Source organism: Oryctolagus cuniculus, chromosome 5 (assembly GCF_964237555.1).
Source record: "Oryctolagus cuniculus chromosome 5, mOryCun1.1, whole genome shotgun sequence".
In the NCBI taxonomy this organism is placed as follows: Eukaryota; Metazoa; Chordata; class Mammalia; order Lagomorpha; family Leporidae; genus Oryctolagus; species Oryctolagus cuniculus.
The window spans coordinates 35,243,523-35,270,749 of NC_091436.1; the positions used below are offsets into that span (position 1 = coordinate 35,243,523).

At 38.0% G+C, this 27,227-nt stretch overlaps 1 long non-coding RNA gene across 2 annotated transcripts in view; it reads right to left on the bottom strand.

Moving 5' to 3' along the window:
- LOC138849730 (uncharacterized) overlaps positions 1-25,102 on the bottom strand; it is a 48,660-nt gene extending 23,558 nt beyond the window's left edge. Inside the window, exons 1-2 of one of the 2 annotated variants that reach the window (XR_011388862.1) lie at positions 24,990-25,102; positions 3,137-3,208 (exon numbers count right to left, since the gene is read on the bottom strand). This is a non-coding gene — a long non-coding RNA (uncharacterized lncRNA). The remainder of the gene's footprint in view (positions 1-3,136; positions 3,209-24,989) is intronic. The other variant, XR_011388863.1, reaches the window with a different exon arrangement.
- Positions 25,103-27,227: the final 2,125 nt, after the last annotated feature.

Genomic DNA, 27,227 nt, shown 5'->3' on the forward strand with positions numbered 1-27,227 from the left:
CTTTGTGTACTTGGCTGTCCTTTTTTTTCCAAGTTAGGGAAGTTTTCTGTAACTATTTCACTGAATAGGCCTGCTAATCCTTTATGTCGTTCCACATCTTCAGTAACTCCCAAGACCCATATGTTGTTTCATTTAATAGTGTCTCATAAGTCTCCAACAGTGTTTTTAATTTTTCTAATTTCTTTTTCTTTGTTTGGTCTGAGAAATTTCCAAAAAATTGTCTTCTAGCTTGGATATTCTTTCTTCTGCTTCACTAAGTCTATAGTTAAGGCTTTCCATTGTATTATTTATTTGACATATTCAATTCTCCATTATTAATATTTCAGTTTGATTTCTCCTTAAAGTCTCATCTCATGGGATAATTTTTCTTCAATGTCATATATGGATTTCTTTAACTTCAGAATTTGCTTCTAATTAATCCTATGACTAATTTTTTAAATTACTTCTCAGGAATTTTATAAATCTCTTCATCTTCACATTCTAATATTAAAGTGCACCCAATTCCAGAGTGCCTGGCTATTTAAAATAAATGCTAATAGATCTAAAGGGAGACTAAACTCTCAATACAACAGTAATGGGGGACTTCAACAGCCCATTTTCATCAATGGACAGATTAACCAAAAAGAAAACCAACAAAGAAACAACATAGCTGATCAACACTACAGACCAAATGGGCCTAACAGATATCTACAAAACCTTTAATTCCACAATGCAGAATACACATTGTTTTCATCAGTGCATAGAACTTTCTCTAGGATACACCATATGCTGGGCCATAAAACACGTCTCAGTAAGTTAAAAAACTTAATACCATGTATCTCTTCTGACCACAATGGAATAAAGCTGGAAATAAACTCAAGAATCTCTAGAACATATGTAAACACATGGAGACTGAACAATAGCTTCTGAAGGAACAATGAGTTTTGAAAAAAATTAAAGAGAAATTAAAAATTTCTGGAAACTAATGAAGATTACAATACAACATATCAAACTTGTGGTACACAACAAAATCAGTGTTAAAAGGAAAGTTAATAGCAGTCAGTGCAAACATGAAGAAATTGGAAAGGCATCAAATACATGAGCTATCAATGCATCTCAAGGACCTAGAAAAAATCAACAAACCAAACCCAAAATAGTAGGGGAAAACAAATAATTAAAACTAGAGAAGATATAAACAAAATTGAAATAATACAAAAGATTAGTGAAAAGAATAGCTAGTGTTTTGAATAAATAAAACAAATTAACACATCACTGGCTCAACCAACCAAAAAAAAAAGAGGGAGAAATCCAAATTAACAAAATAAGAAATTAAAAAAAAAGAGTTACAATGGATACCATAGCAATAAAAAGAATCATCAGGAATTACTACAAAGAGCTATATGGCAACAAATTGGAAAATCTAGAATAAATGGATAGATTCCCAGACATGTACAATCTATCAATTTTGAGTCATGAAGACATAGAAAATCTAAACAAATCAATAACCAAGATGAAGATGGAATCAGTGATGAAGACCCACTTAACAAAGAAAAATCCAGGACAAGATGACTTCACTGAGAAATTCTACCAGATTTTTAAAGAAATAATTCCAATATTTCCAAGCTATTCAAAGCAACTGAAAGGGAAGGAATCCTCCTAAACTCCTTCTGTGAGACCAACATCTCCTTAATTCTTAAATCAGAAAAATCATAAACCATAGAGAATTGCAGACCAATATCCCTGTTGAATAAAATCATCAACAAAATATCAGGTAATAAAATCCAAAAATATATCAGAAAGATACTTCACCCAAAGTGGGATTTATCTGTGGTATGCAAGGATGGTTCAACATTCACAAATCAATAAATGTGACATATCACATTAACAAACTGAAGAGTAAAAACCATATGATTATACCAATAGATGCAGAGAGAGCACTTGATAAAATACAGCATCCCTTCATGATGAAAACCTCAAGCATATTAGGCATAGAAGGAACTTTCCTCAACACAATCAAGGCTATTTATGACAAACTCACAGCCACCACCTTATTGAATGGGGAAAAGTTAGAAGCATTTCCACTAATTTCTGAAACCAGACATTGATGTCCACTTTATCTATTGCTATTCAATATAGTTCTGGAAGTTTTAGCCACAGCTAAAAGAGAAATCAATGGGATACAAATTAGAAAGGAGGAAGACAAACAATCCGTATTTGTAGATAACATGATTATATATATAATAAATAATAAAATTTTGTCTTTTGTGATAAAATAAATGCAAATATCAACCATTATACTTAGTTAAAATAGCCAGTCCCCAAAAGACAAATACCATGTTTTCCCCGATCTGTGGTAACCAATAGAGTACAAAAAATGTAATGTGTCTGATTGAAATTAACATTTTGAGCATCAAAGTTTATTTATAGTCCTTGTCTTTGCTGTTGAAGATCAGGGTGTTTTTTTTTGTTTTTATTTTTTTCTTTCTTTCTCTTTTTTTCACTATTTGTTGAATTCTTTACTTAGTTTAGGGATAATATGATGAGTGCAAAGTAAAGTGAAAGTAGATCATTGTAAATAAGAGAGGAAGGAGGAGGAATGGTTGCAATGCAGTATGGGCAGAAGGGAGGGTAGAGTGGGAAGTATTGCTATGTTCCTAAATCTGTGTATATTAAAAAATGAATTTTTTACCTTAAATAAATTTTTTAAAAAAGTAAGCAAGAAATGAATATCTGAGACTATGTATTTGTTGATATTTGACTGTAATGGAATATTTGTGAACACCATTCCCATGATAATTCTGTATTTCCTATGTATTCAGTCATAAGCCATTTATATTATTTTTGCTTTGGAAAAATCAGGCAAATTATGTAGTACTTTCTGAAATTTATTTTTTATACAGTATTGTATTCTTTAGAGTTTTCCATAATGAAATCTAGTTTTAATGACTGGAATTTTTCTTGCATTATTAGATTGTGGTTTTTCTCTTTACTTACTGTTTGTGGATGGGGTGTTTTCTGCTTTGTTGTTTGTTATTTTAACGAGACATGCAACAGTGGACCTTGCAGTACCTGTCTCTGGATACACATGTGCTAGTACACCTGGGCTATGGAGCGTGTATCTTCAGTTTTATTAGGTGTAGGGGAGGGGTGCACTTACCAGCAAGCTGAAGTCTTGACTCTGTCATTTACTCTATGTAATATGACCCTTTTTGACTCTGCTTCCTCATCTCTAAAACAATGACAAAGAATAGTAACTGTGTTTTAGACTGCTTGTTGAACTCCAATAACACTGTCTCCTGTGTCTATAAAAGAGTTTTAGCATATAAGGCCACTCTAATAAAGGTCACTTTTCCAAGCATCCTTACAGCTAGACATGGTCACATAATTTGTTCTGGCTAATAGAATGTGAGTGGAAGTAGTATATAACCCTTTACGCTTGTGTTTGCCTTTTCTCTTCTGCTGTCCAGAAAATGGTAAAAAAAAAAACAGAAAAAATCTAGTCTCAGGGGTGGAATATTCATATGGAACCTGGTGGAATTGCCCTATTAGATCTTTTTAAAAAATTTTAATTTATATTAGGGGAACAAATTTGATGTATTTCATATGTAGACTTAGGAGCATAGCAATACTTCCCACCTACCCTTCCTTCCTGACCATGCTCCCACCCTTCCTCCTCCTTCCTTTCTTATTCTTTCTTTTAATTTTTACAATGACATACTTTCATTTATTTTATAATCACAATATTAACCATTTACTAAGTAAAGAATTCAACAAGCAGTAGGAAGGAAAAAACACTGTTCCTCAACAGTAGAGACAAGGGCTGTAAACAATAATCAAATTTTTTAAAATTTTTTTTTAACTTTTATTTAATGAATATAAATTCCCAAAGTACGGCTTATGGATTACAATGGCTTCCCCCCCATAGCATCAATTCAAAGAGGATTATTATTAAGCTCTAAAATCTAATGCAATTTGCTCTGCAAGGCTTCACACTTGCTTGGGATATATGATACTTTGTATTTTTCCTGATTTATTCTTTTTGTAATAATAATGTCTGCCCTATGCTTGTCCTACTATTATATTTTGGAACTAGGTAAATCATTGGTTTATTTCACAGATTCACAAATGAAGAGGAATTTTAAAAATATTTTTATTTTATCTGTTAGAGAGAGAGAGAGAGAGAGAGAGAGAAAGTGAAAGAGAGAAAGAGAGCATTCTCTTTCCACTGGTTCACTCCCCAAATGCCTACAAGCTGAAGACAGGAGCCAAGAATTCCATTCGTGTTGACCAGTGGTTGACAAGAACCCAAGTATTTGGTCTTCATCTGTTGTCTTTCTAGGCACAATAGCAGGAAGCTGGATCAAAGGTGGAGTAACTGGGACCCCAACCAGAACTCTTATGTGGTATGTGGTGCCCCAACTGTGCCACAGCACTCATCTCTAGGGAGGAATTTTGCCTTAGTGTTACGATTTTACCTCAAATATTACCCATATCTGACTTAGATAATATTTCAATGATATTCTGGACTTAGAGTTGACCTTCTAATGGGTTAAGAATTTTATGACTGGGGGCCAGTGTTATGGCACAGCAGGTGGCTCCCACCTGCAGTGCCAGCATCCCATATGGATGCAGGTTCGAGTCCCAGCTGCTCCACTTTCAATCCAGTTTTATGCTATGGCCTGGGAGCAGCACAGGATGGCCCAAGTCCTTGGGCCCCTGCACCCATGTGGGAACCTGGAGGAGGCTCTTGGCTCCTGGCTTTGGATTGACACAGCTCCAGCTGTTGCAGCCACTTGGGGAGTGAACCAGTGAATGGAAGACCTCTCTCTCTCTCTTGCTCTCTCTGCCCTTCTGTAACTCTGCCTTTCAAATAAATAAAACTTTAAAAGACATTTCATGACTGTTGGTGTTGGATGAATGTGTTTAACATGCAAGAAGGACAGGAATTTGGAGAGGGCAGTGTGTTATAGGCTTTTGGGTGTAGAGAGTTATGTCCTCCCAAAAATCATATGTTGAAATTTTTACCTCTAGTACCTCTGTGTTTGGGGAAAAATCTTTAAAGTGGTAATTTAGTTAAAATAAAGTCATATGAGTGGGCCCAAGTACCTGAGCCATCAGCTGCTGCTTCCCAGGCACAGTAGCAGGAAGATGAATTAGAAGCAGAGGCTAGACTCAAACCCAGGCACTCAGATATGGGATGTAGCAACCGAAGCAGTGGCTTACATGTTGCACCACAATACACACCCCAGAACCCCCATTTAATGATCAAATTTCTACTAATACTCTGCTCATAATATCTGTATTCTCTGAGATGATAGAAGCTTTCTCTATAATTACCTTATTTTATTTATGAATCTTCACCAGAATCACCTTTAACATTCATATTTCTTATAATAATCTAATATTATATTATAGGCTTTAATATATTATAGGACTTTAGTAGGCTGTTTCAAATCTTTTCCAGATTTATCAATTTCTTAAGATTTCATTAGTTATTGATTTATGTATTTTGAGACTTATGAACTGTTAAAAATGCCTAGTGTGTTGGATGTCCTACCATTTTAAAATATTTCTCTTTATCTCTGACAGTGATTCTTGCATTATAGCCTACTTTTTTTTTATCTTTTATTTAATGAATATAAATTTCCAAAGTACGACTCATGGGTTACAATGGCTTCCCCCCCATACCGTCCCTCCCACCCACAACCCTCCCCTTTCCCACTCCCTCTCCCCTTCCATTCACATCAAGATTCATTTTCGATTATCTTAATATACAGAAGATCAGCTTAGTATACCTTAAGTAAGGATTTCAACAGTTTGCTCCCACACAGAAACATAAAGTGAAAAATAATAGATGATTTATTTTTATTTTTTTTATTTTATTTTTTTTAACTTTTATTTAATGAATATACGTTTCCAAAGTACGAATAATGGATTACTATGGCTTCCCCCCATACCGTCCATCCCACCCACAACCCTCCCCTTTCCCACTCCCTCTCCCCTTCCATTCACATCAAGATTCATTTTCGATTATCTTAATATACAGAAGATCAGCTTAGTATACATTAAGTAAGGATTTCAACAGTTTGCTCCCACACAGAAACATAAAGTGAAAAATAATAGATGATTTTTTTTTAATGATGATGAAATCAGATCAGACCTATTGTCATGTTTAATCCCAGTGAGAGTCAAGTTGGGAGTTGATAGTTTCTTTTCTTTTCTTTTTCTTTTTTTTTTTTTAAGAGGATCAGTTTAGTATGCATTAAGTAAAGATTTCAACAGTTTGCACCCCCATAGAAACACAAAGTGAAATATATTGTTTGAGTACTCGTTATAGCATTAAATCTCAATGCACAGCACATTAAGGACAGAGATCCTACATGAGGAGTAAGTGCACAGTGACTCCTGTTGTTGACTTTACAAATTGACACTCCTGTCTATGGCATCAGTAATCACCCTATGCTCCAGTCATGAGTTTCCAAGGCTATGGAAGCCCTCTGAATTCTCCGATTCTTATCTTGTTTAGACAAAGTCATAGTCAAAGTGGAGGTTCTCTCCTCCCTTCAGAGAAAGGTACCTCCTTCTTTGAAGACCTGTTCTTTCCACTGGGATCTCACTCACAGAGATCTTTTGCCAGAGTGTCTTGGCTTTCCATGCCTGAAATACTCTCATGGGCTTTTCAGCCAGATCCGAGTGCCTTTAGGGCTGATTCTGAGGCCAGAGTGCTATTTAGGACATCTGCCATTCGATGAGTCTGCTGAGTATCTCACTTCCCATGTTGGATCACTCTCCCCTTTATTTATTCTATCAGTTAGTGTTAGCAGGTACTAGACTTGCTTATGTGCTCCCTTTGACTCTTAGTCCTTTCATTATGATCAATTGTGAACTGAAATTGATCACTTGGACTGGTGAGATGGCATTGGTACATGCCACCTTGATGGGATTAAATTGGAGTCCCCTGGTATGTTTCTAACTCTACCATTTGGGGCAAGTCAGCTTGAGCATGTCCCAAATTATACATCTCTTCCCTCTCTTATTCCTACTCTTATGTTTAACAGGGATCACATTTCAGTTAAATTTCAACACTTAAGAATAACTGTGTATTAATTACAGAATTAAACCAGTCATATTAAGTAGAACAGACAAAAAAACTACTAAGAGGGATAATGTATTAAGTTGTTCATTAACAGTCAGGGCTATGCTGATCAAGTCACCGTTTCCCATAGTGTCCATTCCACTTCAACAGGTTTCCTTTTTGGTGTTCAGTCAGTTGTCACCGATCAGGGAGAACATATGGTATTTGTCCCTTTGGGACTGGCTTACTTCACTCAGCATGATGTGTTCCAGATTCCTCCATTTTGTTGCAAATGACTGGATTTCGTTGTTTCTTACTGCGGTATAGTATTCTAAAGAGTACATATCCCATAATTTCTTTATCCAGTCTACCGTTGATGGGCATTTAGGTTGGTTCCAGGTCTTGGCTATTGTGAATTGAGGTGCAATAAACATTAGGCTGCAGACCGCTTTTTTGTTTGCCAATTTAAATTCCTTTGGGTAAATTCCAAGGAGTGGGATGGCTGGGTCGAACGGTAGGGTTATCTTCAGGTTTCTGAGGGATCTCCAGACTGACTTCCATAGTGGCTTGACCAGTTTGCATTCCCACCAACAGTGGGTTAGTGTCCCTTTTTCCCCACATTAAATTAAACCAGTCATATTAAGTAGAACAGACAAAAAAAATACTATGAGGGATAATGTATTAAGTTGTCCATTAGCAGTCAGGGCTATGCATTATAGCCTACTTTTTAAAAAGTCTTTATTTATCAGTTTAATCTTGCTTGAAATGTAGAGAGACACAGAAAGTGACAGAGAGATGGAGAGAAAAGTCTTCCATTTATTGGTTCACTCCCCAAATATCTACAAAAGCTGGGACTGGGTCAGGGCAAAGAAAAGATCCAAGAACTAAACCCAGACTTCCCAAGAACTTGAGTCATGTGGGTGGCAGGGACCCAAGTACTTGAGCCAAATCCTGCTGCCTTCCAGGGTTTGCTTGAATAAGATGGAGCTTGAAATGGACACTGGACTTGAACCCAAGTACTCCAATACACGACACAGGTGTCCCGAGTGGTACCTTAATGTTTGTGCCAAATGCCCACCCAAAAACCTCATCTTTTTATCATAGAATTCAGACTGATTACACTTAATTAAGTAACATATATTTTGGGTAAAATCTATCATCTTTTTAATTTTTCTTTTGTTCTTTCTTGTCTTCTTTAAGATCAGTCAACTAATTATTTCATATTTACCTTATATCCATTTATGATTCATTATTTTACTTATAACTCCAAAGATTAAAGCATGAATCTTTGATTTATTACTGTTTGGAAATACTATTGCTGTTACCACTTCCTCAACAATGCATATGTTTTTCCTACCTTTTGATCTATGATTGCCATGTTCTGGTTGCGTCTAATATTTCATATTACACACTGCACTAGACATATTTTAACATTCATTCACATGTGCTAATATATTTATCATTTTTGATCTTCTTTATTCCTTCCTGGATTTTATTTGTCTATTTTTTGTGTACTTTAGAATTTAATAATTATTTCAGGATACATTGAGTATGAGTCTGTAGGTGAACAGTTTTCAGGTTTTTTTTTTCCCACTATTAAACATTTTATTTCAGAATAGCTTAAATTTTACAAGACAAATTTACAAAACAAAACTTGGGAGGTAATAATATTTACTTTAAATTTTGATGGATAATTTTGCAGTTTGTAGAATTAAAATTGGCAGTTGTTTTCTTTCAACATTTTTTAAAAAGATATACTTATTTAATTAATTTATTTATTTGAAAGACAGAGTGATAGAAACAGAAAGAGACATTTCATCTGCTGGGTCACTCCCCAGATGACCACAACAAATAGAGCTGGGCCAGACTGAAGCCAGGACACAGGAACTCCATCCAGATCTCCCACTGGGGTGGCTGGAACTCAAGCATTACATCGACTATCACATGATTCCTAGGTGCGTTATCAGGAAGCTAGATTGGAAGTGCAATAGCCAGATTGAAACCAGCTCTCTAATGTGGAATGTGGGTGTCCCAAGTAGCGGACTCGTGCCCTCTTTCAGTATTTCTAAAGAAGTCATGATATTTTCTCCTATTTTCTAATGCTCTGTTGAGCGGTTAACTGTCAGCTGTTCTCTCTGGATGCATTTGATATTTTCTCTCTATCTGTCCTTAGAATCTTTGGTGTTTAATAGTTAAGACTTCCTTTGTATTTATATATTTTGTGGTTCATAAATCTTCTAGAGTGTGAGGTTTGATATTTTCTACAAATTTATAAAAATTCTTAGTCATACTTCTTTAATATTATATCTCAGCTTATTTCTTCTCTCCTTTTATGCCATTTTCATCACACCCTGTATATTTATTATAACATATTCTGTATTAACCCTCTTTTTTTTTCCCACCATGCTTCATTCAAAAAATGTCTAGTGTCCTGAAAAGCCAATCCACTGAGTTCTCAACTGTGATTATTCTATTAATTTTTATTTGATTTTTTCTGGATTCTCAACTGAAAGTTGTTATCTTGATGAATTTCCCACAGAAAGGACTAAGTTTTCCTTCTAGCAGATGGAAAATTAAGATATAAGTAGTTTATCTTAATCTACTTTGTAGTACTAGTGAGAAGTTCTCTATTTCCCATTTCTTCCATTAGTCCAATAGTCTATATGGGTGTCCTGGGCTTCAACGGAATGTTTGAGATATTTTTATCAAGATCTTATCCTAAAATGAAGCCTGAACTCCAGTTTTTCTTTTCTAGCCCTTGAGATTATCCTAAACTCTCCATAGTTTCTAAATCACTTAGTTACCAGTTTTTTGTTTGGATTTTAGCCACTAGAAATCATGCACTGTCAAATAGTTTAGCAGGTAAGATAACTGTGAATGAATGCTCAGCTTACCTTTCTTTGGAACCTTGTTTGTTTTTTTGTTTTGTTTTTGACAGGCAGAGACAGTGAGAGAGAGAGACAGGGAGAAAGAAAAGACAGGGAGAAAGAAAAGTCTTCCTTCTGTTGGTTCACCCCACAAATGGCCGCTAAGGCCAGCATGCTGCACCCATCCGAAACCAGGAGCCAGGTGCTTCCTCCTGGTCTCGCATGCCGGTGCAGGGCCCAAGCACTTAGGCCATCCTCCACTGCACTCCTGGGCCACAGCAGAGAGCTGGACTGGAAGAGGAGCAACCGGGACAGAATCTGGTGCCCCAACCGGGACTAGAACCTGGTGTGCTGGCGCCGCAGGCGGAGGATTAGCCTAGTGAGCCGTGGCGCCGGCAGAACCTTGTCTTCTTTTTTTTTTTTTTTTTAAATGTTTTTTTTTTTTTTAAAGATTTATTTATTTTTTTTATTTTTATTTTTTTTTATTTTTGACAGGCAGAGTGGACAGTGAGAGAGAGAGACAGAGAGAGAAAGGTCTTCCTTTTGCCGTTGGTTCACCCTCCAATGGCCGCCGCTGCAGCCGGCGCACCGCGCTGATCCGATGGCAGGAGCCAGGATCCAGGTGCTTTTCCTGGTCTCCCATGGGGTGCAGGGCCCAAGCACCTGGGCCATCCTCCACTGCACTCCCTGGCCATAGCAGAGAGCTGGCCTGGAAGAGGGGCAACTGGGACAGAATCCGGCGCCCCGACCGGGACTAGAACCCGGTGTGCCGGTGCCGCAAGGTGGAGGATTAGCCTATTGAGCCACGGCGCCGGCCAAGAACCTTGTCTTCTTAAGTCCTGCTTTGATTGCTCTCGGACATCTTAAACAAGATTTTTTAACTTTCTAGTTCTTTTTTTGTTTTTGTTTCTCTTCAAAAGATTTAGTATTGCATAAATTAGTCAACAGTAGCTAGAAGTAGAAACTCTTTGATTATTATTTTATTTGCATATCTATTTATTGTAGAGAGGTTGAGACTATTTTTATGTATTTATTGGCTGTGATGTTTTCTTCTCTGAACCCTTTGCCCACTATTTATTGGGTTGTCTTTTGGTTTATAATGCATGAAGAATTCCAGATACTATTTAGGAGAAAGGAGGCTTTAATACATCTGAAAATATCTTCTACTCCATGACTTGTCTTAATTTTTTTATGTTGCCTTTTGTTACACAGAAATGTCAAATTTTAATAGATAAGTTTAAACATACTATCTTTTTAGTTTGTAGCCTTTGCATTTGGTTTAATTAATTCTTATATATCCTCAAGTCATAAAGATATCCTCCTAGATTTTCTCCTAAAAGTTTTGTGGTTTGAATTTTCATATTTTAGACTTTGCAAATTTACCAGATTTTTTTTCTGTCTTATGTTATGTAAGGACAACCAATGTTACATTGTCATGTATCAAAATGCCAATCATTTCTCAACCATGGGCAATACCATTGTGTGTTTTTTAAATGTTATTTCAAAATTTGCAAATAGTATTTCTTTTTTAAAGTTAAATAAAATTCTTAAAAATAGTTATGGCATCCTACAGTTTTTTTTGAATCTCCCAAATGTCTCAACTTGCATAAAAGTTAAATATAAAGAAACATCTGCTAATGGATGTGTTTATTTAGAATGATTAATGCTTAAACAACATATACATATATGCATATTTATATTCAATCACAAAATTTACACAGATTTCTTTCAGGTCTACCAAGAAGTTTCTAATAATTGCAACAAATACTGATTTTTAGCCCCTCTAAAAGGAAGCTTTAGAAAAGTAATAATACACTACACTTGTTAATTACTAATTATATGCCTACAAAGTCTAGATAATATTATATGTAATATATGTATATATAAACTCATTTATAAGGAAACTGAGTCAGGTAAATAATTTTATCTATGTTTTTCAGAGAAAAGAGAAACATGCTGTAGTGAAATTTTACTAAAATTTCTGAAGCCATTAAATGCAAGACTGCTTTATTCAAATCTACTTTGTTTAAACTTGTAAAAGTAATGAAATATTGCTACTACCTTTCAGGTGAATACTGTGCTATGATCTTCTCTGCATTGCTTGTTCACATTTATATTTCACTATATGAACACTGTTATCATAATCCTTAATAATAACTTACTATTAGCTTACAATTTTGTCATTTTGTATAAGGTGCTAAAATTAACAACAGTTTGCTTGAATATACATAAAACACTTGGTATGTTTGTCACTGTTCTTCCGCTGATAATGGTTGCATTTCAAAGGATAATGCATTTTATATATTGTCCTCATGTAAAAACTTGTTTCACATAAATGAAGTAAAAACCATTTAATGAACTAAGCTTCATGCATATGAAAGCCAGCAGCAATATTAGAAATGGTGTTTATTTTATAGCCCAGAAACTGCATTTTAAATGCTAGTATATGTTTATATGACAGTTCTATTAAATATAAAAGAGTCCCATTACAAGGGAAGTCCTTTACATAGGCTTTTTATATGGTCTAAATAGCATACCCAGTCCTGCAACTCCTCATGTGAGACATTTTTAGAACCTTATTTATGTTAAAGCCATAACAAACTAGCAACTACAAAACTATAATGGGCACAAACGGCTAATAAAAATGAGATTGTTGAAAATTCTTCTTAATAGCAACTTAGGAAGTATCCTGATAAAACAAAGTCAAGGTTCAGTGTCTCTGGAAAGCTGCCACACCAGTCATCACAGCCATTTGGCCACAGGTACCCCCCTTCCCATCTTGCCTTCTTGGCTGGAAACTAAATAGCTCATGCACTTTAAGATTGGTATTTGCCCGATTTTTCATTTGTGTGCATAGTGAACCGGAGGTGCTCTGGAAAAAATCCTAAGATCTTTCTCCTGCCTGCACTGATTACGTACGGGTGACTCCTCTGCAGAAGCAGAACAGATGTTCCAAGGCTGGTCAGAGGGAGAAGAATGCCAGTATATGATTTGGCTCTTTCAGCATGTATGTGAGTGTGAGACTGTATGCAGGAGTTGCATATGTATGTGAACATGTGTTACACATGCTAGGCTCCCACGTTTGAAATCTGGATCACTTCTCTGTTGAACTGCTCTGTTTAGACAAGCTAACTAAAATGAACAGGCCAAACCCTACATTTATAGAGTAAAAACCATTTGATCTAGGGTAGATATCAGCTCCACAGGCAAACATGTTGGGCCAAAGTCGTTTTTATTGCTACATCTTATAGAATTCTGAAGAGTTCATGTGGGTCTTTCACCTGAACAAAGGAAAAACTCCCAACAAAAAGTAGACCAGTCAACTGTGAAATGCTAGTTGAATCACCTAAAACCAGTATGTGTTTATATAAGCAAGAATGTAAAGGAATGGTGGAAGAAAAGGTTTAATTTCTGATCTAGTGGGAACCTCCTAATGAATTTTGCTCATCTACATCCTGGTGGTGCACTGTGGGGGCAAGAACTGAGGCTGATAATAAAGTGATGTTTTGTGCCATTAAGATGTTTGAACCTAGTAGAATACAATTTGAAGACTACCCATGTACTGTCATTATTTGTGACATGATGAGTGGTCAAAACCTCAGTAACTTTTGGAGCTGGCTGCCATATTTGATGTAGAAATTCCATCAACAGCACCTCTGACGATGATCTTCTGGTCTTTTTTTGAACTCAGTGTTGGGACACATATGAGCTTCACATTTTTCATCTTTGTCAATTTTTCATAATGCAAATATTTCAACTTACTGATTTTCTATAATTTAATTCGTTCCCATTAATGAATATTCAATTATTTCCAATATTACAATATTCTTGCCCCTATAAACAAAGCTTCAGTTACACTCTCTTATAGTAATCTTATTTTCCTTTTAGAAGAAAAAAATAAAATATAGAATTATTAGGTCAAAGGTTTAAATTTTCATGATATTTCCAGAGCTTCTTTTTGAAATACCAAGTGCACATGGATGCCAACTTCTCATTTTCATTGCATTTCCTTTTTTAATCAATCTTTACTTCTTTTGCCATTCTGATTTTTGAAGTTGCATTTTTTTTCATTATTAGGAAATTTGAGTTTTTCTTTCTTTTTTCACTTTCTTTGCAATTCTTTGAAGGTGTTTTTGCCTGATAGCCTTAGCAATTTTCTACTGAGTAGTTTTAAGTTTTAAAATCAGTTAGTAGAATTTCTTTTTACATTTGCAATTTCCTCTTCCCTTCCTTCCTTCCTTCCTCTTTGCTTCTTTATCTCACCTGCTTGCCTGCCTTCTCTATTGCACCCCCCCCATCTCCTGCTCTGTTTTTCTTCCTATCTCTTATTTTCCTGTTCCTCTCTCTGTTTCCCCTTTCTTTCTAACAGTAATGTTTATTTTCCATTTGAGCTTCTTTATGGTGTCTTTTATCATACATCACAGGTTTTTATGTACAAAGCAAACATGTCTGTCTTTTCTCACATGTCTTCTGAGTTTCCATCTTGTTGCTTTCTCCACTTTATCATGATTATGTGATTTTCTTAGTAACATGTTAAGTGTTCCAGTATTCTACCATACCCTGCTATAATCTAGATCCCAGTCTGGAAATATAATTGAAGACCTATTGTGTGCCCTTTGATGTATTACTACTGTAACACAATAGGAGCAGGAAATTCTTTTTAAAAAGTATACAAAATATTTTTTCTAAAATTACCTTTTAATTCCATTTTTCCATGAACTATTTTTTGAAAGGGGGAGAGGATGGGAGGGAGTTAAAGAGAGAGAAAGAAAGAGAGAGAGAGAAATCATCCACATTCTGGTTCATTCCCTAAATGACTTCAATAGTCAGAAATGGGCCAGACTGAAGTCAGGAGCACGGGACTCAACATTGATCTCTCACATAGGTGGCAGGGACTCAAATATTTGAGCCATCACCTGTTTCCTCTCAGAGTTTACATTAGTAGGAACCTGGAATTGGAAGCAGAGTCAGAACTTAAACCCAGACACTTCAATATAGATGTATGTGAAGTGGCATCTTACCGCTGCTCTAAATGGCCACTCTAAATATCTTAAAATGCAAGGAATTATTTAGCAGTAACATTTTAGAACATTTCTAGCAAGTGAATAATCATTCTTATATGAAGTATCTTTCTTTACTTTTGTAAAGTTAGTGAATTTGGGATAAACTCTGCTATTTTGGTTTCTTTCTAGACTTTCATAAATTTTTAAACTATACTAACAGTGCTTTAATGATAACATCTCCAAGCAATTTCAGGACTCTGAATACAGTATCTTTCGACTTGGAATACAAATAAAGCTAAAGGAAAATGGTTTCTTGGAGACTGCTGATAGGGCTTGTGTAATAGCATAGCTCTGGATATGGGGCAGTATAACTACTATATAGATGACATCATTTTGTATGTGCCCAGCTATCTTTAAGTGTAATTTGTTCTGTTTTAAAGATTTTTATTATTTTTATTTTTATTTGAAAAGCAGAGTGACAGGAAGAGAAGGAAAGGCAGAGAGAGAGTCAGAGATCTTCCATCCACTGGTTCACTTCTATAATGGTGGCAATAGCCTACGATGGACCAGGTCAAAGCCAGGATCCTGAACTCCATCTAGGTCTCCCATGAGGATGACAGGGGCCCAGAAGTTGGACGAACTTCTGTTGTTTTCATGGGGGCGTTAGCAGGGAGCTAGATTGGAATCAGAGTAGCAGGGACTTAAACTGCTGCTTGGATATGGTACACCAACATTGCAGGAGGAAGTTTAACCTGATGTGTCACTATGGGGTCCCCTAAATATAATTTCTGATTAAAGATTACAGCATCATCATAATTGGGAGGAAACACTAGTTTTTGATTTTTATAGGCTTTAAGATTTCTGAATCTACTAGAATAGTTAAATATGAAGTTAGAGGGCTAACATATGATTTTAAAATTTACAGCAAAGATGTAGTAATTGATAGTATGATGTTTCTGCAAAGAGAGAGAATAGAATAATGGAACAAAAATATTTTAGAAAATTCATTATATGGTAAAAGAAGTCTTTTCAACAAAAGATAGCCATATGCAGTAAATAAATAAGTACATTTTGATCCATAAGTCATGCCATATACAAAAAGTATCTCAAAATGAGTCAAAAGCCCAAATGCAAAACTGTATCAAATTCTAGAATGAAACAGAGGAATTTCTCTGTGATCTTGGGCTGGGTAAAAATACAACACCAAAAGCACAATACAGAAAAGAGAAACTTAATGAAATTTTGGGGCCAGTGTTATGGTGTATCAGATAACGCTGCTGCCTGGGATGCCCACACCCCGTATGTGTGCCAATTCGAGTCCCAGGTGCTCCACTTCCAATCCAGCTCCCTGTTTGTGCACCTGGGAAAGGCACAGAAGATGCCTCCAGTACTTGGGCCCCTGCTGCCCATGTGGGAAACCTGGAAGTAGTGCCTTGCTCCTGGCTTTTGCCTCCCAGCCCCAGCCATTATGGCCATTTGGGGAATGAACCAGAGGATGGAAGATATCTCTCTCTCTGTCTCTCCTCTCTCTGTAACTCTGACTTTCAAATAAATAAATATTTTTAAAAATTGAACTTCTTAAAAAATCATTTTTCTTTGAAAATTCACTGCTAAAAATGAAAACAAGACTTTGAGAAAGTCTTTGCCAAGCATACAACTGATAAAACACCAATATGCATCTGTAACATATAAAAATTCTGACAATTCAATATTCAGAAAGGACACATTTCTATAAATGGACTAAAGTTTTGCACAGTCACTGCATTTAAGAAGATACATGGATAGCAAAGAAGCAGAAGAAAGGATGTTTAATATCCTGTGGGAAATGCACATTAAAACCACAGTGAGATAGGACAGAGTTTGCTCATAGAGGTCATTATGACTTCCTAATTCAACTATGCTACTATGAAATCCAGCTTTCCTCTCTCCCCAACTCTGACCCCAGCAGTATATTGCTAAGAGCCATCTTTCTCAACACTTCCATACAGATCTCTTGGACAGGCCTAAGGTCCCTGCCACTTGCCATGACTTTGGAGGTGCATGAGAACTACCTGAGGACTTGAAGGTAGTCATCAACCACAAGATCAACCTGGAGTCCTTCACTTCCTACCTCTACCTGTTCATGTCCATTAGTACCTTGATCATGATGATGTGGATTTGCCAAACACTTTCTTCAGCAATCTCACAAGGGGAGGGTTTGAGAAACTGATGAAGTTGCACCAAAAAAGTGGCCAAATCTTCTTTCTGGCTATCAAGAAACCACACCATGGCCACTGCTAGAGTGAATGCAAATGAGTGAATATTATACTTGAAGAAAAGCATGAATCAGTCGCTACTGGAACTGCATAAAATACACACTGAAAAAAGTAGACTCCTTCTTATGGGGCTTTATGGAGCTTCATTACTTGAATGAGCAGGTGAAATCCATTAAATGAGTGATCACTATAACAAAGTTACATACAATGGGAGACTTGGAAACTGGTACTGCAGAGTCTGTCTTTGACCTATGCACCTTGGGAGAGACTGAAGCTCATAACCATGAGATTCTGTTCTTCCATTCCACAGTAGTGAATATATTTGGGTTTAACTTTATTTTCCCCGTAAGTTCCTCTGAAACACCTGCATAAATTCTTTCATGTGTAACATTCCTTCAAATCAAGCAATGTGGTATATGCACCCCATCCCTCATTACAATGAGATATCACTACACATACATTAGATTGGTTAAAATTGATAAAACTGACAATGCCACACACTGATGGCATAGCTGACCTCTTCCACATTACTGGGAATGTAAAATGGTCCAACTACTGTGGAAAACAATAAAGTAGTTTCATAAATTGTCAAACATATACCTATCATGTTGTTTAGTCCTTCTATTATGGGATGATGAAGCAAATCACAGTTCTTGTTACATGTCAAAGAAGAATTTCCATGAGACAGGGACGGTGAGCAAAGCGAGATTTATTGAAAGTGAGAAACTTCCTGTCACAGCAGTCAGGAGGAAGGCTCTATGGAGAAAGCTGGGAAGCCTGCAGGTACTGGCTTTTTTATGCACAATAGTGGCTACCTAGATTTATCCAATCAGGGGAGGAACATAATAACAGCTAACAACCAATCAGAGGGCTAGAATAGCAACCAATCAGGAGACTGGAATAATAACCCATCAGAGGGCTGAGATAACACCCAATCAGAGGCAGGGATAAATCCCATCTGAGGGCTGGAATTTGTAATCCTGTCTAGCCAATTCTCATGATAAAACTAACTGTTTCTAAAGGCAGTCTCTGGAAAGAAGTGAGCACTTCATCCAACCTTAAAGGGAGTCTGCCTCTTTTCTTATTCTGACAGGCACCTGACCTAACTACCTATTAGTCCATCTAGTGCCTCACACTTCTAGATACTTACTCAAGAGAAATGAAAATATATGTCACACCCAAATGTGCCATGTTAGCTTTATAATGACCAAAAGGTGGAAACAACTCAAATTTCCATCAACAGAAGAATGCATAAACTGATTGTTATCTATCCATACGATGGGGTGCTATTCAGTAATGAAAATGAATTAACTATTGATATATGCTACAACATGAATGAAATCTCAAAATATTTATGCTGAGTTAAAGAAGTCAGCAAAGAGGGAGAAAGGAAAAGGGAGGCGGGGAAGGGGAGGTGAAGGGTGCAGAGGACAGGGGAACATCCTGTGTTATTCCAATTTTGTGAAGTTCTAAGAAATAAAAATTAATATATATGGAAAAAAAGCAGATTAGTGGTTGTGAAGTGGGGGTGGATAGCTGTTCCTAGCCACTTAGTTCATTGTGTCATTATGAAGAAGTGTAAAGGCACAGCCACAGAATGACATGTGCATACTGAAGCAAAGTTTAATGAAGAGGAATATACCTGAAAGACAAGCTTCATAATGGACCTAATAGCCTCTTTGGTGTAGTGCAGAAGAGATTCCCCTAAGCTACATGTAAGGGGAGGTCTGTGACCCACCTAGACAGGATACTGAATAATGACAAGACTTTTGATATATAAATGCTGGTTGCTTCTACATTTCTTTTCTCATTTAACCATACAAAAGACCTATCTAACAAAGTTATTGAGCAAAAGCAATACTTTAGATATGTAATTGCTGGTTTGCTTGTATAGTTTTCATCACCCCACCACACAGAAATTTCTGCAAGAAAATTGCCCATTTTCTTCTGCGCCTTACACAAATAGACTAACGTCTACTTAGCTACCTTAACAGTTGCATGAATGGAAGTGGGAGGTGTTGGAGGGAGGGTTTATTAAGTGGTGCAAAGAAACTTCTGAGGGTGATGAGTATGTTCATCATTTTGAATGAGTGGTGTAAATTCTCACTTTACATATGGATAGTTTGGAGCCGGCACTGTGGTATAGCAGGTAAAGCCATCAACTGCAGCACTAGCATCTCATATGGGTGCCGGTTCAGGTCCCGGGTGTTCCACTTCTGATCCAGTTCCCTGCTAATGCGCCTGGGAAAGCAGTGAAAGATGGCCCAAGTGCTTGGGCCCCTGCACCCACTTGAGAGACCAGGGAGAAGCTCCTGGCTCCTGGCTTCAGTCTGGCCCAGCTCCAGCCATTGCAGCTATTTGTGGAGCGAACCAGCAGATGGAAGATATCTCTCTGCCTCTGCCTCTCTGTAACTATGCCATTCAAATAAATAATAATAAAGTAAATCTTTTAAAAAATTATGTATAGTTTGTACACTATACCTCAGTAAAGCTGTTTTAAAAAAAAATATCTGAATGGCTGGCGCCGCGGCTCAATAGGCTAATCCTCCACTTGCGGCGCTGGCACCCAGGTTCTAGTCCCAGTCAGGGCGGCGGATTCTGTCCCAGTTGCTCCTCTTCCAGTCCAGCTCTCTGCTGTGGCCCGGGAGTGCAGTGGAGGATGGCCCAAATGCTTGGACCCTGCACCCGCATGGGAGACCACGAGAAGCACCTCGCTCCTGGCTTCGGATCAGCACGGTGCACTGGTTGCAGCTTGCTGGCCACAGCAGCCATTGGGGGGTGAACCAACGGCAAAGGAACACCTTTCTCTCTGTCTCTCTCTCACTGTCCACTCTGCTTGTCAAAAAAATATCTGAAAGGCATAAACTTACTATAGGTTTGCATTTACATGTATTTTTAAAATGTGACTTTAAAATGTTAATATGCCCCATTAATAATCCCCTGTCCCATCACCATGCCTGAGTTTAATACCTGCCTCTGGCTTCTGACTTCAGGTTCCTAATAATACTGACCCTGGGATGCAATGGTGATGGCTCAAATAGTTGGGTCCTTGCCACCCACACAGGAGACCTGGATAGTGTTCCTGGCTCCTGGCTTCAGCCTGGCCCTGTTCCAGTTATTGCAAGCATTTGATAAGTGAATCAGTGGATGTGAGCTCACTCTCTCTTTCTCTCTCTCTCTTTAAAATACATAAATAATTATTTTATTTATGAAATATTAGACCTAATACAGGGCTAGCACACCATAAGCAACGATGGCTGCCTCCTCCAGTGCCTGGGTCCTGTGGGTCATTCTTTGAGCATCTCTGTTCTCCCTAGTGCTCAGGTGTGTGGTCCTGCCGAGCTACTGTTGTTCTTGGCTTCCTTCATTCACTGCTCATCTTTTCCTCTCTGATATTTTTTTCAGAGGTTACATCCTCAGTGAGATCATTTAAAAAAAAGATATGTGTAAAACTCATAAATGCCTCTCTTCCTTTATTTCCTTTTTAACCATACCAGTTCTCAAAGTAAAAGCATTGCAATTGTATTTTTGTCAAATAAAAGCATTAATTTTAGCCTTCTGTTTGAGAAGTGAGGGCATTAGCAGAGAAAGTAAGCACTCCTCTAATGGAAGCTGGTGCAAGCAGACAGCTTTATTAATCTGGCCAAATAAATGGGAACGTGGGAGGACTGGCCCATGGAGCCAATCTGGTTATTGACTAAATTTCAGCCTGTTGTCCAGCACGTAGCCTCAAGAGACAAGACTGTTTGTTCTTCTGTGGGAAGCATGGCTCCAGCTTCATGGGTTTCATGCGTCACAAACTCAAAGCGTACAAGTGAGGGTATTTTTCTCTATGAAAATCCACAATACTTTTCTCTGTGTTAATAACCGTGTGTCTCTCCCTATTTAGGGTGACTCTCTTTATCTCTCCTTGAGTGTGGTCTTCTTCCCTATTTCTCCTCCCTCTACTTTGACTCTCTTAACTATATCATGAACTTAAAGTCTGTTTGTATTATTTTATTTTTTGGATGAGATGTGTGACTTTCCATCTTTACAAACAGATAGATAGCACATTTTATATCTCCCAATCACAATGATACAAATACAATCTAGCTGTTTTATGCTTTTTAAATTAAGTGGCCTTCAATTTGTTTTTCTGGGGTGGGGGCGCTGGTGGTGCTTCTCTCCTCTCTTCCTTCCTGCCAGCTGTAACACTATTGTAAAGTAACAAAGAATTTAGTAAATGATTGTCCATCATAGACTTAATAAGTGATATCAAAAAGTAAATGACAATAGAATTGGCTGTGTGTAGGAATTTGCTATCTTTCTTTTTAAGGTTTTTTTGGTCTGACTATTTAATTTCTACTAAAAATATGATGATTAAAACAAACTTTATTATGAATATGTATTTAAAAGGAGTTACTATACTTTGCCAAAAATCACTTGGCCAAGCTCATCAGTAGTAGTCAATGTGAAGCATGACTATGTCCTTCGTGGCTTTGGCCATTCCTCTCATCTTTGGAGGAAGGACAAATTGTGACCACGTTATTTGCACTGAAAGAACATCAAAGGCATTTGTTTTAGGCATTCAGCCTCACAGTGGAAGGCCCCTGAATTTCTAAGAGAGTTTACTTTCCAAACTATCACTGATCATTCATGAGTCCAGAGTTCTACCTGATAAAATATGAAGCCAGGAAAACTACCCTTTTCAACAATGTCAGTTAAACATGAAATAATAATAGAGCCAATCAAATGAGAGCAAAATTACAAAAGCGCTTTAGAAACATTAAGCCAAAAGTATTCTAAAACGGTTTAGTGAATTCTGCAAGGAGATTAGAAAAAAAAAAAAAAAAAAAACACTGCTTGCAATCCTGCACCTCTGCTTCTCTATTACATTTTATTATTTTAGCCACAGAAAATAAACAATACAAGACACGGGAAGTTCTTTTGAAATACAAGTTGGAGAGAACTTCTTTTGCAGTTCCTTTATTGTATCATCATCTCTTTCCAACTCGGCGACTTCCTTATAAAGAGAAGTTATAAAATTTCCAGAATTACACCCACCTGCAGCAGCAAGATTTAGAGATGGGAGTATTTCCAGAAGGAGAGTTCAGCCACATTCCCACTGACCCCTGGAGATGTAAAACAGCCCCTCAGAGACAGAGAGGAGAGGCCCCTTTAGTAATAGCCAACCATTCAGGGAGAGCTCTCGCCTGCATCCCTTCCCAGACCCATGAGGTTTCCTGTCCATGTGCAAACACAATGATATTTGAGCAATCAGTACTCTCTCATCAGCAGATCAAGGGGATGATAGAATGTCACAGCACATTTGGAATAAGAGGCCACAAGTAGATGGGCAGAAAGCACAAGAGCAGCTCAAGTTCAAACGGACTTCGGCCTTGACTGTTTCCATACCTCAGCAAACACACTTCTCTGGGGTGGGATGGGCCAGTGGGCATGGCAAGCTTAGCCTGGACCAAGGGAAGGACCTCTAAGCAACACTAATTTCTTTCAGCTACCTGGGGAGAGGTCTTGCAGACTGTAGCCTTCCCTGAGGTTCCTCAGAGACAACCCCAGCATCCATGGCTGCTTGTGCGTCTCTGCTGTTGCAGCCAAGAACAGCACCAGGCTGAGGAGTTTGGGGCTGACACAACAGGGCCTTGGACTCCTGCGTTGATACTGAGACCCCACATTCTTTACTATATGGTTCTCCGTTCCCTTTAAAAAATTATTATTAATTATTTAATTTACTTATTTGAGAAAGAGAGAGTGCTCTCATCTGCTGGTTCATTTCCCAAATGCTTTCAACAACCAGAAGTCAAAAATTCCATCCAGATCTCCCATACATTGGGTGGCAGGAATCCAAGTACTTGAGCCATCATTTGTCATCTCCCAGGGTCTGCATGGACAGGGAGTTGGAATTAGGAGCAGACCCAGACAGTCTGATATGGGACACAAGTGTTTTAAACTGGCATCTTAAACACTATGCCAAATGCCTGCCCTTCCATTGTCTTTTTGAAATCAAGGAAGAACTTCCATTCATATTGCCACCATCTGTGCAGCTCTAAACTTCAATCTGGGCTCTGATCAACTGTAAGGTAGAGAATACCCTTGCTTGCTCCCCTGGAGATGAGCTCAAAGACAACTGCAGGGGCCAGCATTGTGGCGTAGCAGGTAAGGCTGCTGCCTGCAGTGTTGGTATCTCATATGGTTTCCAGTTCGAGTCCCGGCTGTTCCACTTCCAATCCAGCTCTCTGGTATGGCCTGGGAAAGCAGTAGAAGATGGCCCAAATTCTTGGGCCCCTGCACCTGTGTGGGAGACTGGAGGAAGCTCCTGGCTCCTGGTTTCAGATTGGCATTCAATTCCAGCCGTTGCAGCCATCTGGGAAGTGATCCATCAGATGGAAGACCTCTCTCTCTCTCTCTCTCTACCTCTACCTCTACCTCTACCTCTGCCTCTTTGTAATTCTGACTTTTAAATAAGTAAAATAAATTTTTTAAAAAATTAAAGGAAGAAGGACTAAAAATTGGGGGGGTTCTCATATTAGTAAGTTAAAACTGCAAGGATTTCTGTTGCTCCACATGCTTCACCTATGTTTTCCTCGATCCTTATCACGATCACACTAGTTAGAGATGCATTCATTTATGGTGAATATTTGTATAAAACCTACTCTGTGCTGTTTTAAATGCTAGTTGTGGGGTTATAACTGAGAATAAATCAGAAATCATCCTTGTCCTTTTGGAGCCTAGATTCCATTGGAATTGCCCTTCATAATGTATATTGTGAAGCCTGGGCTCAGAAAGGTTCAGGAACTTACCCAAGGACTCACAGCCTATAAAAGGTGGTACTGGGGTGAATTCAATCCCAGATCTTCTCAATCAACTATTTTTTTAAATCTCTATATACATCATTTTAAACTTTTTCCTATAACACACATCATATTTGCCATCCACTACATAAATAACTCTATTCAAAGGCACTTCAAGGGGCTGGAATTGTGGAATAGTAGGTTAACTTGCCACCTGCAATACCGACATCCCATATGTGGGCAGGTTCCAGTTCTAGCTGCTCCACTCCCACCTCCCTGCTCACGTACCAAGAAAAGTATTAGAAGATGGCAAAGTACCTGGGCCATTGCCATCCACATGAGAGACCCAGAAGGCATTCCTGGCTCCTCGCTTCTTGGCCCTTGACCAGCTGTTGTGGTCACTTGAGGAGTGAACTAGCAGATAGAAAATCTCTCTGCCTCTCTCTCTAATTCTGCCTTTCAAAAAAATAAAAAGTTTTTTAAAAAAACAAAGTACTTCAAAAATTTGTGGAAAAGTTCAATTTAAATGTAAGTTTGGGATAGGTTGTTTGTGCAGTAGTTGACATCACTCTGTTTTCCTGTATTGGGGTGCTCCCAGGTCTAGCTTCCTGCTAATGTAGGCCTTAGGAGGCAGGAGATGATAGTTCAAGTACTTTGGTCCCCAGCATCTCTGCGAGAGAACTAGATTGAGCTTTGGGTTCCTGGCTTCAGCCTGGTCCAGTCCTGACTGTTGCAAGCATTTGGGGGAGAGAACTAGTAGACAGAAGATCTCTGCTTCTGTTTCTGCCTCTCTCCCCCTCTCTCTTTCTTGGCCTTTCAAACAAAATGACAATAAATAAATAAAAAATTTATAATTGTCTGATATTATGTTTTACTTCGAATTTAATGTGATCTTTTCAGTTTCATTTTCCTGCATTGAGGTGATCCTGTGTCACTTAAAATCTGTGTGTACCTCCCTTCCCTGCTCAGAGTCCTTTCTGGATTCTTAATGGATTATATTCAGCTCAGCTCTCAGCACGTACCTGCTCTGGATGGACGTTTCACCCAGGTGGAGTGGCTTTCCTAGATGGCCAGGCTCCAAATACGACAGTGGATACTGCTGCTGCTCCAGTTCTACTTGCCATCCTGAAGACAGTCTTGCAAACCATGCCTTTCACCTCTGCTGCTGTCCTCCCATTGATGACAGCACAATGTCTGTGATCATGGTGTCTGGAGATCTCCCATGTGCTAATCATGAGTTACAGACCTCTAATAGCAGGATAAACAAATTTAAAGGCTAAAAAATTTTTAGATAAGTTTATTTTGGTGTAAAAATTTGAAATTCATGCATCATTTTTTCAAAATCACATTTCCCATGAACACTTCAAAGACCCCTCATAGGTTCTGCTTGATCATTAATAAATTAGACTTCAGCTTTCTCTCCCATTCAAGTTTAGGAAAATGTAGCATGGAGAAAGTTAATATTATAGAAATAATCTATAATCGTCTCTAGCTTATTTTAAATAAATCTGTAAAAAATATCACCAGTTTAATTGCCAGTGTTACAAGCCTCACATTTGAGCATTTGTCAGCAGTTATGCTACAATTAATTATCTGTCTACTAAGCCAGACCTCTGCTACACTATCCTAGGCTGCCTAAGGTGAGTCAGGCATAGGATTCAGAGGATCATAGGATTCAGCTGACTCTCACAGAGGATCTGCATTCACAATTTCAGAGTTCTCTGGCTATCTGGGCAATCTCTCTACTTCCAACTCCGGAAGATAAAAGAATCGCACTTGCTAAAATCCATTTGGCTACTCTCTCATTGGAGTCTTGGAAAAACTCCACGTTCTCTGACTTAGGAGACGAGCTGTGACTCAGCGTTGTCAGTTTCTGTGTGCGTTTTCAATGCCTCATCCACGGATGTGACTGTCTTGGGCAAAAATCTCCAGGTACATGAGTTTAGGGGATTGGACTGGATGGATTTGATTGCTTTTGTTTAGAAAACATCTTGAGGCCAATTTTTATTCTATAGCCACTGTCCTCATATAAGTAGGATGTTTTAAAGAAAAAAATTGTTGAAATCTCCCCAAAAACACGATTTGATAGAGAAAATATCTTTCTACACAGCAAAAGAAGGATGAGTTCTTACATAATGCACTTGTTTACTTATTTATGCCAACAGAAGTAGTCACAGTGTAAATAAAACCAATGTAATATTTTTGTTTGTTTTGATGGAAGTGGCTATATCTGGTTTCAGTAAAGAAACAAGAAACCTATATAGTCAGCTCAAGTGCAGGGAGTTTAATGTATGTAATTAGATGTTATAAAATCTGTGGAAAGGCTAAAGGGGCAGAAGTCAGCGAGACAATTGGACATCCGTTTCAAGGTCACACCATGGCAGCCACAAACCAGTGGTAGGGAGTTTGCTGCTACCTGAAATCATTCCCTGCAGGCTGGTGGCAAGGAAACATGGAATTGGACCCCTGCACCCTCCATTTACCAGAGCTCAAGTTAGCCCATGCAAATGCTCACCCTTCTACCTTCCAGATCCCCTGAGAGTGCTTCTCATCACACCTAGGGTAGAAAATCAGTTCTCCATTTGCCAGTTTCAGAGATATAGCACTTAATCTCTCACAACTGAAGTACAAGAAAGAAGGAGGTAGACATGGAGGGTAAGAGATATTATTTAGGACACATCTGTCAAGCAAGACTAAAATCAACAAAACATTATTGTGTTACTTTCCATGAGCACAGTGTTTCCTAACAAAGTTAATGCATCACCAATACATCAGAGACTTCAGAAACCACAGTGAATACTTACAGAGATAACTATAATAAACTATACAAAGATAACTATAATAAATTCATTACTTCTGGTAATTCAACTCTCTGATTATACAATTTTAAACTCTTTAATTTTTTTTATTTATCTGAGAAGCAGAGAGAGATGAGAGAGAGAGAGAAACAGAGAGAGCTCCCATCTGCAGATTCACTCTCCAAATGCCCACGATGACCAAGGCTGGATAAAGCTGGATCCAGGAGTTGGGACCAGAAACTCCATCCTGGTATCCCATGTGGGTGGCAGAAACACAGTTACTGGAGCAATCACTGCTGCTTTCTGGTCTGTGTTGGTAGAAAGGTGTGAGAAGTCAGAGCCAGGTGTCAAACACAGGTACTCTTATATGAGACACAGGATATACCCTTTAGGCCTAAGGCCCACTCTCTAATTTTAAATTCTTTGAAGCTTATGGATTAAATATTTTTACCTGTCTTTGCA